Source organism: Cavia porcellus, unplaced genomic scaffold (genome assembly GCF_034190915.1).
Source record: "Cavia porcellus strain 051 isolate PalLab524CR breed Dunkin Hartley unplaced genomic scaffold, mCavPor4.1 scaffold_17, whole genome shotgun sequence".
Taxonomy (NCBI): domain Eukaryota; kingdom Metazoa; phylum Chordata; class Mammalia; order Rodentia; family Caviidae; genus Cavia; species Cavia porcellus.
The window spans coordinates 14,609,153-14,622,045 of NW_026947500.1; positions in this window are offsets into that span (position 1 = coordinate 14,609,153).

Below are 12,893 nucleotides of genomic sequence, written 5' to 3' on the forward strand. Positions count from 1 at the left end.
TTTTGATTCTTTGTCAGATAGTTTGCAAATGGCTTCTCCCTTTCTGGGCATTGTCTTCACTCCATGACTTTGCTGGACTGAACCACTCTAGTTTACCATGATCTCACTTGTCTACGTCTTCTTTTGGTATCTGTGGTTTTACATTTTGGCCAAAAAAAATCTTTGATGAGATTAAATGTCACAGTATTTCCCATTTGCCTCTACTATTGGTTTTACAGTTTGAGGCACTACACTTAAATTTTTAATGCATTTTAAACTGATATGTTCTATGATGAGAAATAGATCTCTAGTTTTACATTCAATTTTTCTGGCACCATTTATTGAAAAGCGTGTCCATGCGTGACTGTATGATTTTTATGTCTTTGTCAAAAACTATTGATTGAATGTGAGTGAATTTATTTATCTCAGTTACTGTAGCTTTGTAGTATATTTTCAAGTCATTTAGTGTAAGCTCTCCTGCTTTATTCTTCTTACTCAAGATTTCTTTGGTTATTTGAAGTCCACACCAACTTTGGGATTTTTTTGTATTTTAATGAAATATAACTCTGGTGTATTGATAGGGACTGCTTTAAATCTATAAATAATTTTGGGCAATAGAGATATTTTAAAAATATTCTTATAATCCTTGAATATGGAATGTCATGTCATTTTTGTGATCTCTTCAATTTTTTACAGCTTTTATTTAATATTTTATAGCTTTTATTATAATCAATCAATGTTTTACAGCTTCTATTGTAGAGATCTTACAACTCTTTGGTTAAATTTATTCTTAGGTTTTTGTTTTTGCTGTGTAGCTACTATAAATATAACTGCTTTCTTAATTTATTTTTCAGCTAGTTTACTATTGGCCTATAGAAATACCATGATTTTTGAGTATTTACTTGTTGAGCACTTTCTTAATTTCTAGCACTAGAAAATGCTCCCACTTACCGTACAGCTCCCATGCCCTGTGCCCCAGCTGTACTTGTCTCTTTCATAAGTCTTTGAATCATCTATTGATCAATCAATTCATCAGTAAATCTAATATCTATTAGAATATAATATTGATAAATTTATTTTCAACTTATTGATTGCGAGTACATTTTCATCTCCCGCTCTCCATATTTATAACTCCCTTCAGTTGCAAGGGAAAATCTGGCTCTTATTACAATCAATATACTCACTTGTTTGCTAAAGCCCAAAATATATTTACTCATCTGCCTGAAGTCATACAAATTTATTTTAGAATTGCTAATCTATTACCACTGAGAAAAGCACATCTACCAATCAGAGTTAAATATTTGTTTACAGTTCTTCACTTTTTTAAAAGGTAAAATTTAAATACAGTGAAACATACAGAATCTGAAGTATGCAGTTTAGTACATTGAGAAATGCATACACTTACGTAATCCACATCTCTATCACTATATAAAACCTTCTATCAATCCAGAAAGTTTCCTTATGCCCATCAAGATTAATTTAAAGCTGGGGATTTAGCTCAGCAGCATAAGCACCTGCCTGGCAAGCACAAGGTCATGAGCTCAATCCCCCGTACCACAAAAAACCAAAAATTAATTTCCTCCTTTATGGCAACACTCTTTCTGTTTGCTTGTCCATGTTCACTTTGTTTCTTGCAACTTCCCTAAATTTGTGGGCCAATTCTCACAGCTGTCTGATGGCACCTTAGGGTGTTCCGTAGACCTGGTCCTATTATCTGCAGTAACAATTTGACCTCTTCCTTTCCAGTTCATGTGCCTTTTGTCTCATTCTCTGGCCTGATTGTTCTGGCTGGGACTTCTGGTACTATGTTAAACAACAATAATGAAAATGGGCATCCTTATTTCATTGCCAATGTTAGGGAGAAAAATCTTAAGCAAAATGCTACCTGTGAGGCTGTCCTATTGGCCTCTTGGGGTACTTTGTTCCTATTCCTGAGTTAAGCGCTCAGTGCTGAAAAAAAACTAAATTCCACATTTCAAATTCTAGTAAATTATAATAAAATCAAATGTGTTTTTAATAGTTAGTAAATAGTATCTTGTTCTTAAACAATTATTCATATGTATCTATCCATTTATCTATAAATCTCTATATATGCATATAAGGTTGACTGAAATAGTCACTAGATGCTGCATATATTAGGTTATTTCTAATAATTTTTTTCTTGTTTCTTTATATATTTCTTATAGTTCTGATAAGTACACATAATTTTATTTAAAAATAAAGTGTATATCTATATATACAATGGCATTTGCATTACATTTACATTACATTTTGATTCTCAAAACATAATGATATTCATTTTAATTTGTTAAAATATTAACATGCTAAAGTCATTTCCAGTTCTATAAACAAACTAAAAACCCAACACAAAGTATCTGCACCACATTTCAAGTAATGAGTTCAATCACGTTAAGGTTATAATTTTGTTAGTCTGTTAATTTTTTTCCTCTCAATGCAACTATAAATTAATTCTTTGTCAGTCTTAACAATTAGTGTTCTTATCTTTTTTTCTGAAATAAAGATGACATTAGATCAGAATCTTTTCATTTTTCTTCCTTTAAAAAATTCATGGTAATAGCCTAGTCGTGACAAGCATTTGATAACATCATCTGCTTAGAAAAATAAAATTCAGTCATGTCACTACCATTCCCACCAACTACCCGATTGGGTATATGGCTAAATTAAAAGTCTTCTCTCATTTATACTGAAGCTTCTTTTATTTGCATTTTCCAGCATCCACTGAGCTGCTTTTGCAATATCCTCTTTGTTCCTACACCCTACTCCCTATTCTCCAGAAACATCTTAAAATCCCGAGATTTCCCTCTATGACACAGAATCTTAAGCTTGAGCAAGTGAGGTGCGGAGAAGTCATGCAGACTGTAACACAGTTCCTCAGGATTCACTGCCTGACTGTACACATCAGCCATCTGTAAAATGTGGATCGCATGCAGCCAGGGACTAAGTTAGACTAGGCAAACAATAACAATATGAGAGGTGTTTGTTTGTTTATTTGTTTGTTTTTATTGGTCCTATTCATTCTTCTCAGTGATCAAGTGCTGCTTTTATGTTCAACCCAAGTAACTAATGGACACCAGCATAGAGAGATAACAGAATCCTTGCCCAGAAGGACTGTGGGTGCTAGTGGGTGAGACACAGCAGTAAAGTTTGAACCCTGTGGCCCAGGTTGGGATCCTGAATGGCTCCCTCGCTGCCCAAAGAGGCTGCAGCCACCCTTTAATAAACAGCTGTATTTATTCTCTGTAGTTGAGAAAATCTGGGGAATGAGGTGAGGCCCTCAAGATGGCCACTGGGGGTGTTCGTGAATCCAACAAAATTCTTGGCAGTCTCCTAAGAGTCGCTGTCCCCGATCCACAGCCCTGATCTTCTGTCTTGCTTCAGTCCTTCTCACCACCTCTCCCTTGCCACAGACCCCGGGCTACGGCAACTTCACAGCCCCTCATCGCCCTTCCACGACCATCTAATGCTTCCGTTTTCATTCACCTGCTTGATCTTATTCTTAGAGAAGGTTCCTGCCCAGTTCACCTCCCTGTCCCCAGCAAAGCCTTTTCCAGACCCTCGTGTGTCCGGGCATTCCGAAAACTCTTCTTAAATAAAATCTCCCATAACACATTCATCTTTGACAATCAATACTGACTATGAAATTCGTCAAGGGGAATGGTTTTTCTGAGCAACTATTTTGAAGAAAACAATATGCAATACAGTAACCACTGTTAATTTCCTATCATCTCATTTTGAAATTCTGTATCATTTTGATTGGAATTTTAAGTTCTCTTTAAAATTAAAAAAAAAAAGAGGAATAGTTTTGTCCATCAGGAGTCACCTAAAATCTTACAATGATCTTGAACATAAGAACTGCAGCTAGTACTACAGGTCATACAATTCAGCAAGCAAAAGTCACTCAAGATACCTCCTGCCTCAAAGCTTGGTTCGTTAGCACCGTCCTCTTTCCCAGGCCTTTGCTCTTATTTCCTCCCTTGGACCAGGTTGTTGGTTTCCTTATGCAATTGCTCTTCATGGCTCAGATGCTACTCATTATGCCTCCACTCACCTAGCTCTGTAGCACCTCGCCCACAGCATGGTGCTGGGAATAACACTCAGTGCCTTCACCACGTCCCCATAGTTTACTCATTCCATGTTCAGAGTCTGGTTTCCATTTCTCAGTAAGAATTGTCTGGCTTCCGTTTTAATTGTTTAAATATTATTGTACATTAAATTTCCTGAGCAAATATAGATAGGGCTTAGCAATATAAAATGTACACTCTTCTAAATAAAATCAAAGATCTTAGATTAGAGTTGGGACTACAATTGTTTTATTCACTGATTTATACTTGTATTTGCATACAATTTCAGAAGTACACAGAGTAAAAGTGAAAATCTATTTTCACTTCCCCAACATTCAGCCCTGTTCCCTGAGATGGCAGGAAACAGAGACAGACACTTTCAAGATGGGAATAAGGGTCAGGTGAAAGGGAGGCAGGCAGGAAGCGGGGAGGAGAGGAGGACTGGATGGGTATGAAAATATGATGCACGTATGGGCTGATCCCCAAAACAAATACAAATACTATGAATCATGAACATATACCAATAAAATTTTTTGAATTCTTAAAAAAATAGAAACAAATTAAAAAATCTCATTCCTCCCCCCAGAAGAAAACACAGATTATAATATAATATATATTCCACTTAACATTGTTCTATGCATTTAACTATGTAACAATACACAAAGCTGAACCTGTAATCTCCTTCACACAGCCTGATGGTTGTTTTACATAAACCTTGTTCTTAGAGAAGGTTCCTGCTCAGTTCACCTCCCTATCCCAACAAAGCCTTTTCCAGACCCTTGTGTGTCGGGGCATTCTGAAAACTCTTCTTGAATAAAATCTCCTATAACACATTCATAGTTTTATCATAGTTTGCTAATCAACTCATTGCATAAGTTATATTGATCCCTTACTGTTTACCATGTACTGTTATAGACACTGAAATCCCACAGTGATCAACAGAATCCCCCAGTCATAAGAAGTGTGCATTCTGTTCAGTGAACTCACAGACCAACGTACACTTGCATACTAACGTATGCTTATGTACTTAACTTGCCTTTCACATACGTGCATAAATGGTTTTATACCAAAATAGGATCATACTATATGAGTTATCATATCTTTTTTTATTAATTTGAAAACACTCAGGGTTCATTCCACATCAGAAATAGAGTACATAATCATCTACATCACTGCATACAAATGGTAGACTAAGAATAATATTGGCATTACGTAAGAGAGACTAAGATTTTAGGTCCACAATACCTATATTTTAAACTCCTAGAGATTATTATAAAATACTAAAAGGTGATTTACATTAAAAGAACTAAACATATGATAAATCTCAAAAAAAGAGCTTGACGTCACTAAGAAAAATACTAAAATTAAACTCATGACACTTAGAATTTCCCATTCCAATAGAGTAACAAGCTTCTGCTTCAAATAACTAAACTGAGACAAAATATATGGATATAAAATAATAGTTTTAAGACACTGGAATCAGTAGCTCAAAAAAGAATAGAAATAAATGAAGTCTAAGCATGGTTCCAGCTAAGTGGATATAAAGCAAGAGCCCAGAACACAGTGCAGGCAGAGGCAAGGGTTGCCTGACTGTCTTTATGAACTCAAGAGACTGAGGATGTGGGGTCCACTGTGGGACAACAGGGTAGCTGGAAATTAAGCTAGAGCAGGGGACACTGCTAGAGAAACCTGTAGCTATTCGGAGGTCCCCAGCGAGACATTTCAGCTCACACTGGCACTGAAGCCTGAGACCAAGAAAATAATCACCTAAAATGATTAAAAGAAGCAAGGCTGAATACTCACAGGTGTGGTGCTGTCCCCACGCCTCAAATGGGGCTTTAAAAAAGGAAAATCCAAGACTGTACAGTATGCAGCAAAGTCACTTTAAATAAAAAAGCATAGATTAAAAGTAAAATGGTATCTCACACTAACATTAACAAAAATGTGTTATATCAAAATTTATGGTATGTTACTAACACAGTACTTAGAAGAAAATGTATAGCACTAAGCATCTGTATTTAAAAAGAAGAAACACCACAAAGAAGGATTTAAGATCCCATGTTATAAAACAAGGGGAAAAGAGCAGATTAACCTAACATGGGCAAATATTCAAAGAGATAAGAGTACTGATCACCTGATTTTATTATTACCTACTGTAAACATTGGTGAACTATCACACTGTACCCCCCAAATTCGTACAATTGTAATAATAATAATTTTTAATCTCAAAGTAGCCATAAAAAAGTAAATAACAAACAAAATAACAGAAATAAATTAATTTAAAAATAGGAAAAAATGAAACAAAAAGTGGGGCTTTTTTAAGGAAATCAATAAAATTGATAATGCCTAGCCAGACTGATCAGGAAACTAAGACACAAATTGCCAATAACGAAAATGTAAATATGATGTCACAATGGATAATATATGTAATAAAAGATACGATGGGATTGTTATAAACAGCTTCACATAGATGAATTTAATCTCTTAGATTAAACATAAACTGTCAGGGCTGGGGATTTAGCTCAGCGGCACAAGCGCCTGCCTTGAAAGCAGGCAGTAGTAAGTTCGATCCCTGGTACCGATAAAAAGGAAAACAAAACAAAAAAAAAAAAAAAAAAAAAAAAAAAGACTGGCAAAATGGATCAAGAAGCAAGATCCAAAAATAAAATAAAATAAAAAATAAAAAAATAAACTGTCATACTCACTGAAGAAAACATAAACTGTCAAATCCACTCAAGAAGAAACTGATAACCTGAGAAATCTTATTCAAGATTGTATCTAATTTATAATCTAAAACCTTCTCAACAGAAAACTCTAGACACAGAAGTCTACATTGGTGAATTCTAGTAAAGAATATCATTTCTATACAAACTCTTTCAGAAAAAAAAGATACTTCCCCACTTACTCCATGAGGTCAGCATTGCCTAGTCATTGAAACCTGACAGTCATTTTAAGACAAGAAAAAGACAGTTTCAGAATCTCTCATATTTCAAGTAAGTAAAATAATTATGTGTAAAGTTTTAGCAAAGTAAATCCACAATAAACAGAAGGAACGATATATATGGCCAAATGAGATGGGTTTATTGGTAAGGTGGTTTGCTATTCAAAGCCAATCAATATAACCCACTGTAATAGCAAAATAAAAAGACCATGTATGATTTCAATAAATGCAAAAGCAATTTGACAAAATCCAACATCTGCTTCTGATATAAAATTACCCATTAAAAAACTTAAAATGGTAACTTCTTGTCTTAGCTACTTTTTACTCATTGTTGAGACAAAATACTTGACTCCCAAAATTGGGGAAGGAAAAGTTTATTTCTTATAGTTCTTGGAGGTTTCAGGCCATACTCAGTTGGTTCCAAGGCAGGGTGGCATGGCGGGCTGCTGTTCAAGACCTCTGCAAACAATGAACGAGGCAAGAAAGGAACCGGCAAGTGTAAGAGACCTGCCTCCTTCCCGCGGATGCATTATATCCTGGCTCCACCCCTGGGCGGGTAAAACACTCACACCACCAATCCGAGCGCTAGACAGTGAACCTATCACAAATGCTAGATTTGGTCCAGCCCACAATTCCATGAGGCTTGGGAGCCCCTGAGCTAAACTGTGACTCTTACTCAATTGATAAAAAACCTTCATGAAAAGCATGTGGCTAACATCAGATTTGATGGTGAAACTGAATGCTTTCCCTTAAAAATCAAAAGCAAAACTGCAACGTTCACTCTTAGCTGGGAGACATTGTACTAGAGGTTTTAGATAGCACAGAAAGGCAGTGAAAGAAAATAAAATGCATGGAGTGTGGAAAGGAATCTAGAACCAACACGTTCAGTATGATTGGCAGATAAAGATCAACATTCAAATTTTTTTGTATTTCTACCCACCAGTCAAGAAAAATCAGAAACTAAAGAAAAACTACCCCATAATATTTTCTAATGCTGTTGCAATAAATTGCCACAAACTTTATGGCTTGTAACAACTCAGATTTATTCCTTTACATTTCTGTAGGCTAGAAGTGTAGCACAAGTCCCTCTACGATGAGATCAAACCCTCGCAGGGCTGCTTTTTCTTTCTGAAAAGTGTGAGGGGTAAATCAAATTTCCTGGCTCTTCTGCTTTCTAGAGGTTTCTAATTCTTTGGATGATACTCTTCCTTCTCCGCCTTCAAAAGCACCAGCTGACCTTCAGTTTGGCTATAATTTCTTAAATACAAAATGAAACACAAATTTTAGTAAATGATGCATGCTTGTAATTCCAGCACTCGGGAGGCTGAGACAGGAGGATCCTTGTGCATTCAAGACCAGCCAGGGCTACACAGTGAGCTCAAGGTCAGCCTACCTGCATAATGAGACCCTATCTCAAAAAAGTAATTAAAAAAAGAAAGAAAGAATCATTAAAGTGGGTTTCATCACATTTAAAAATAACTGCCCCTCAAAAGGTGCCATTACACAACAAGAAAAAAAGAAAGAAAAGCAGATTGGAAGGCAATACTTACAAAATGTATATTCAACATACAGCTTGTATCTAAACTATAAAAAGCATTGTTACAACTAAATAAGAAGAAGTAAGCAACTGAATAAAACAATGGGCAAAAGATTCAAATAGATAAATCACCACAGAAGATATACTTGTAGCAAATAAGCAAATTAACATAAGGGAAAATATGCTAAAATTCACTGGTCCTTCACGAAATGGAATTAAAATGACAATGAAATAACCCTGCACGTCTGTTAGAATGAGTACAATTTAAATGACTGGCATTAGACAAGACATGGATCCTCCGATGTCAAATGTCACAGCCATTTTGGAAACCACTTGGGATTTTCTTTAAAAGCTCAATATAGCCTGCCTTGAGATACAGCCCTTTTGCTCCTAGGAACCTAAGAGAAATACCAATGCATGGACACACAGTTCTGAAAGCCAGAACCCTGGAAAACATCCCCAATGTCAGCAGGTAGGTGCATGGAGGTGGAATTGTGGTATATCTATGAGGGAATAAAAAGGTGTATTAATACACACGACACAGCTGAACAGCTATGCTGAAGGGAAGCCCGGTGAAAGAAAGCATCTCGCTGAATTCCATTTAAAGAAAAAATGAGAAAGTAGATCAGTGGTAGCCTGAGCACAATGTGGGGAGAGGTGAGAGGAGGTCCTAAGAAATTACAAAAGGCACAAGGAAATCTTTAGAGATAATGGCAACCTTAGTAACTTGGTCATGGTGATGACTTCACACACACACACACACACACACACACACACACACACACACACAGAACACACCTTCAAGGACAAGTCCAGTTCACTGCGTGTCGGCTGTACTTCAACACAACTGCAGATATAAAGTGCAATAAATCCCAAAAACTTGTGTTCACTCACCAAATGAACAACAGTAAAAAAAAAAACAGAAGAGTATAAAGGTAGGAATATTTTCACACAGTTTTTGTTGGAGCTTATATCTTGCAATGTCTGTTAAAATATACAATCACACAATCCCCTTAAAACAGCAAATTACTTCTTTTTTTTTGAGGTAGGGTCTTGCTTGGTGGTCTGAGCTGGCCTTGAACTCACTTTGCAACCCAGGTTGTTCTAAACTTGCAACAATCCTCCTTCCTCAGCACTCCCACCCCCTCATGCCCCTGAGTGCTGGGGGTTAGAAGTGTGCACCACCATGCCCCATTTAGAACTTTCCTGTACATGTTGAATCCTGAAGAAACATTTTCACATAGATGAAAATATAGGGGGCTGGGGATTTATTTCAGCAGCATAAGCGCCTGCCTGGCAAGTGTGAGGTTGTGAGTTCCATCCCCAGTACCAGAAAAAAAAAAAAGAAAATATAAACATTTTATGATCCCATAACAGATCTCGTAAATATCTATCAGTAGCAGAAGGGTTACATAATTATAAGTCATTCAGGTTATGGAACATAGTTTTTAATGTTTTATTTTACCTTACTCTATAAATACCTATGTCAATTATTTTAATGTTTACAGCTCCTGTATAACTAATTTACTTTTTTCTACAAGTTGAATTTTGTTCAACAGGTTGTGTGTGTGTGTGTGTGTGTGTGTGTGTGTGGTCTAATTTTATTTTTCTGACAGATATGAGTTACTCAGTAGAGTTCATTTTGATTTATTGGATACATAATAACATACCTTTCAAAAGAAAAACAGGAGCATACATATTTGCCTGACAGATTGAAATGCTTCAGAACTAACACTTTGTTCTTTCAGGGATATATATATATATATATATATATATATAGTGTTCCTGGCCTAAATCATCTAAGTAAAAAGTAAATCCAAATGAGTTATTCCAGTATCTTGAATAAATGTTACTCATTTTATAAGTTTTCATTAAGGTAAAATGTAAATATCATTATACATTACCTGCATCATCTATAAACCTATAATTGGAGAAGTATATGCAAATTATTTACGCTTACATTCTTACACCTACTATCACAAAGCCAAACAATAGGATATAAGAGTAGTTTTCTTTTTAATACCAAAGCTTCCATTATACTCCTTTTCCATGAGTTTTTCTGCTCCGTGTCTCAAAGTGGAAATTTTGTCAATTTGCTTTCCTTGATTTGCAGCTTTGGGGGCCTCAGTATCATTCATTATGTGATTGCTTTTCCCAAGAAGAACCCTGATTCCCCAAGCCTCAGGGATGCAGCAGTAACCATTCGGGAGACACAACTGAAAGGAAAGTGCGCTGGAGATGAAAGTGAACCGCCTTGCCCAGTTCCTGTTGGAATTTAACATTGCTTCCTGGAGCCCTTTGATCTCATCCTCTAGTCCTTGGGAATCTAGAGCAAGGCTAGGGGTTCGGGCCAGCCTCAGGAAGAGAGGGCAACATTGATAGACCAAACTTAAGCCAGAGATGAGAGGCAGTGACAGGAGCAGGGGTCCGGAGCCTCAGAAGCTTGGAGCACAGATGAAAACAGGACAGGAATAGGAGGGCAAAGCTGTCGTGATTCAGCTCTGTGACTCAGGGTGAGACCTTGCAGTTCTCATAGCCGCTCAAAGCAAGACAAAGTGATGTGAAGCAGGTCTGGGAAAACCAGCTGCAAAGGTATTGGGCAGTGATGAGCAGAAGTCAGGTAGGATGCAAGGGCAGAATCTGGACGGAATCCCGGGCAAAGACAAAGGTGATGGAATGAGCGGAATAAGGTGTCAGTTCTCCAGGTTGGCCTTCAATTTGTGATCCTCCTGCCTCAGCCTTCCAAGGTGCTAGGATGATGGGCATGTGCCACCATACTTGGCTTCAATAAATATATTTAAGCATCTCTTGTGTGTCAGGGACAGAAGACAGAGTCGTGAGCAAAACAAAGACTGTGCTGCTGTCATGCATGAGCTTAATTTCTTCTAGAGAAAGACAATAAAGAAGAAAACGAATCCCCCAAAATCTTACCAAGTCAAATCTTGGTTCATGCTGGTGAGGAACTCACACAAGGTGCTTTCATCAAGGGTAACTCCAAACAGAAGCTGGGCTAGGCCTTTCTGAGGTTCCATGAGCTGCAACCTTTAACTAGGAGACACAGGTGGTCATGCAAAGAAATGGGGGGGGGGGAGCATTCTAGGTAAAAAGTGACATAAAATGCAAGAAATTCACTGTGGGAAAACTCTGGATGCTTCAAAGAGGAGAAGCAGTATGGAATGATGCATCAGAAAATGAAGAGGGTTTAAATGGTGGGCCTGTGGGCCATGCAAAGGAGTGCAAATGGTATTCTAAGTAGTGGGAAAGCAGTGGGAACTTTAAACTGGGAAATGGTGTGATCCCAAACTGGTCTCCTTGTTTTATTTTTTCTGAAAGCACTGGGTATCTAACCCAGGGCCTCCTGCATGTTAAGCAAGTACTCTACCACTGAGCTATATCCTGATTTCTGCTGACTTTTGTCTTTAAAAAGCCATTCTATGTGTTCTGTGGAGAATTGGGAGGGGTAGAGAGAGTCAGGGAAAATGAATTAGAATAATAGTAGTGGAGATAATAGTGCCTTGGTATTGGAAAAAAGTTAACACCTTGGAAATATGTTGGTTGATTAGTTGGTTGGTTTTTGCGGTGCTAGGGGTTTAAAACCAAGGTCTCATAAATGCCAGGCAAACACTCCACCGCTGAGCTACAGTCTCAATACTTGAAATACATTTTAAATAGAAAACTATCAGGAATCACAGATGGATTGGATGTGGGGAGAAGGAAAAGAGAAAGATCAAGGGATGAATCAAGTTTTTAGCCTGAGAAATGGGATGCAGCCTATTCAGTTAACATGGGCAGAATAGGGCAGCACAGTTTCAGGACAGAAAGTCCAAGTTCTTTGAACGCTCTGATAAGATTAAGGTGTTTATTACCTAAGATGGCACACTCAAATTCAGCCTGTACAACCTAGAAACTTAGAAAGAAGCTGTCTCAAACTAAAAAAGGGCCAGAGATGTTTCTAAAGACCTGTTAGAGCCTCTGATGCTGCTTAGGCATTTGGCTTGTATGAGTCTAAAGCTCAGGAGAAGGGTCAAGAGTAGAGGTGGGGCCTGGAGGTTGAAACCAGTGAGTACAGATGGGGTTTGAAGCCATGGCCCAAAAGAAGGCACCCACACAGACACAGGAGGGGAAAAGAACAGGAGAGGCCTGCAACTACTCTCCGTTCTCCCCAACAGTGAGAAGCTGAGAAGGGAGATGGGGTCCACGCGAGAAGCACCAGGAAGATGGGAGGAAAAAACGAGACTGTCATGGTGTCATGACGGGAAATAGCCACGGAGGCCAACCTGGAATCCAGACGGGTCAGCCGGGCACTCAGCCCTGTCTCCAGGACACTGCCTAGGGGTGGAAGGGAATTGGAGAG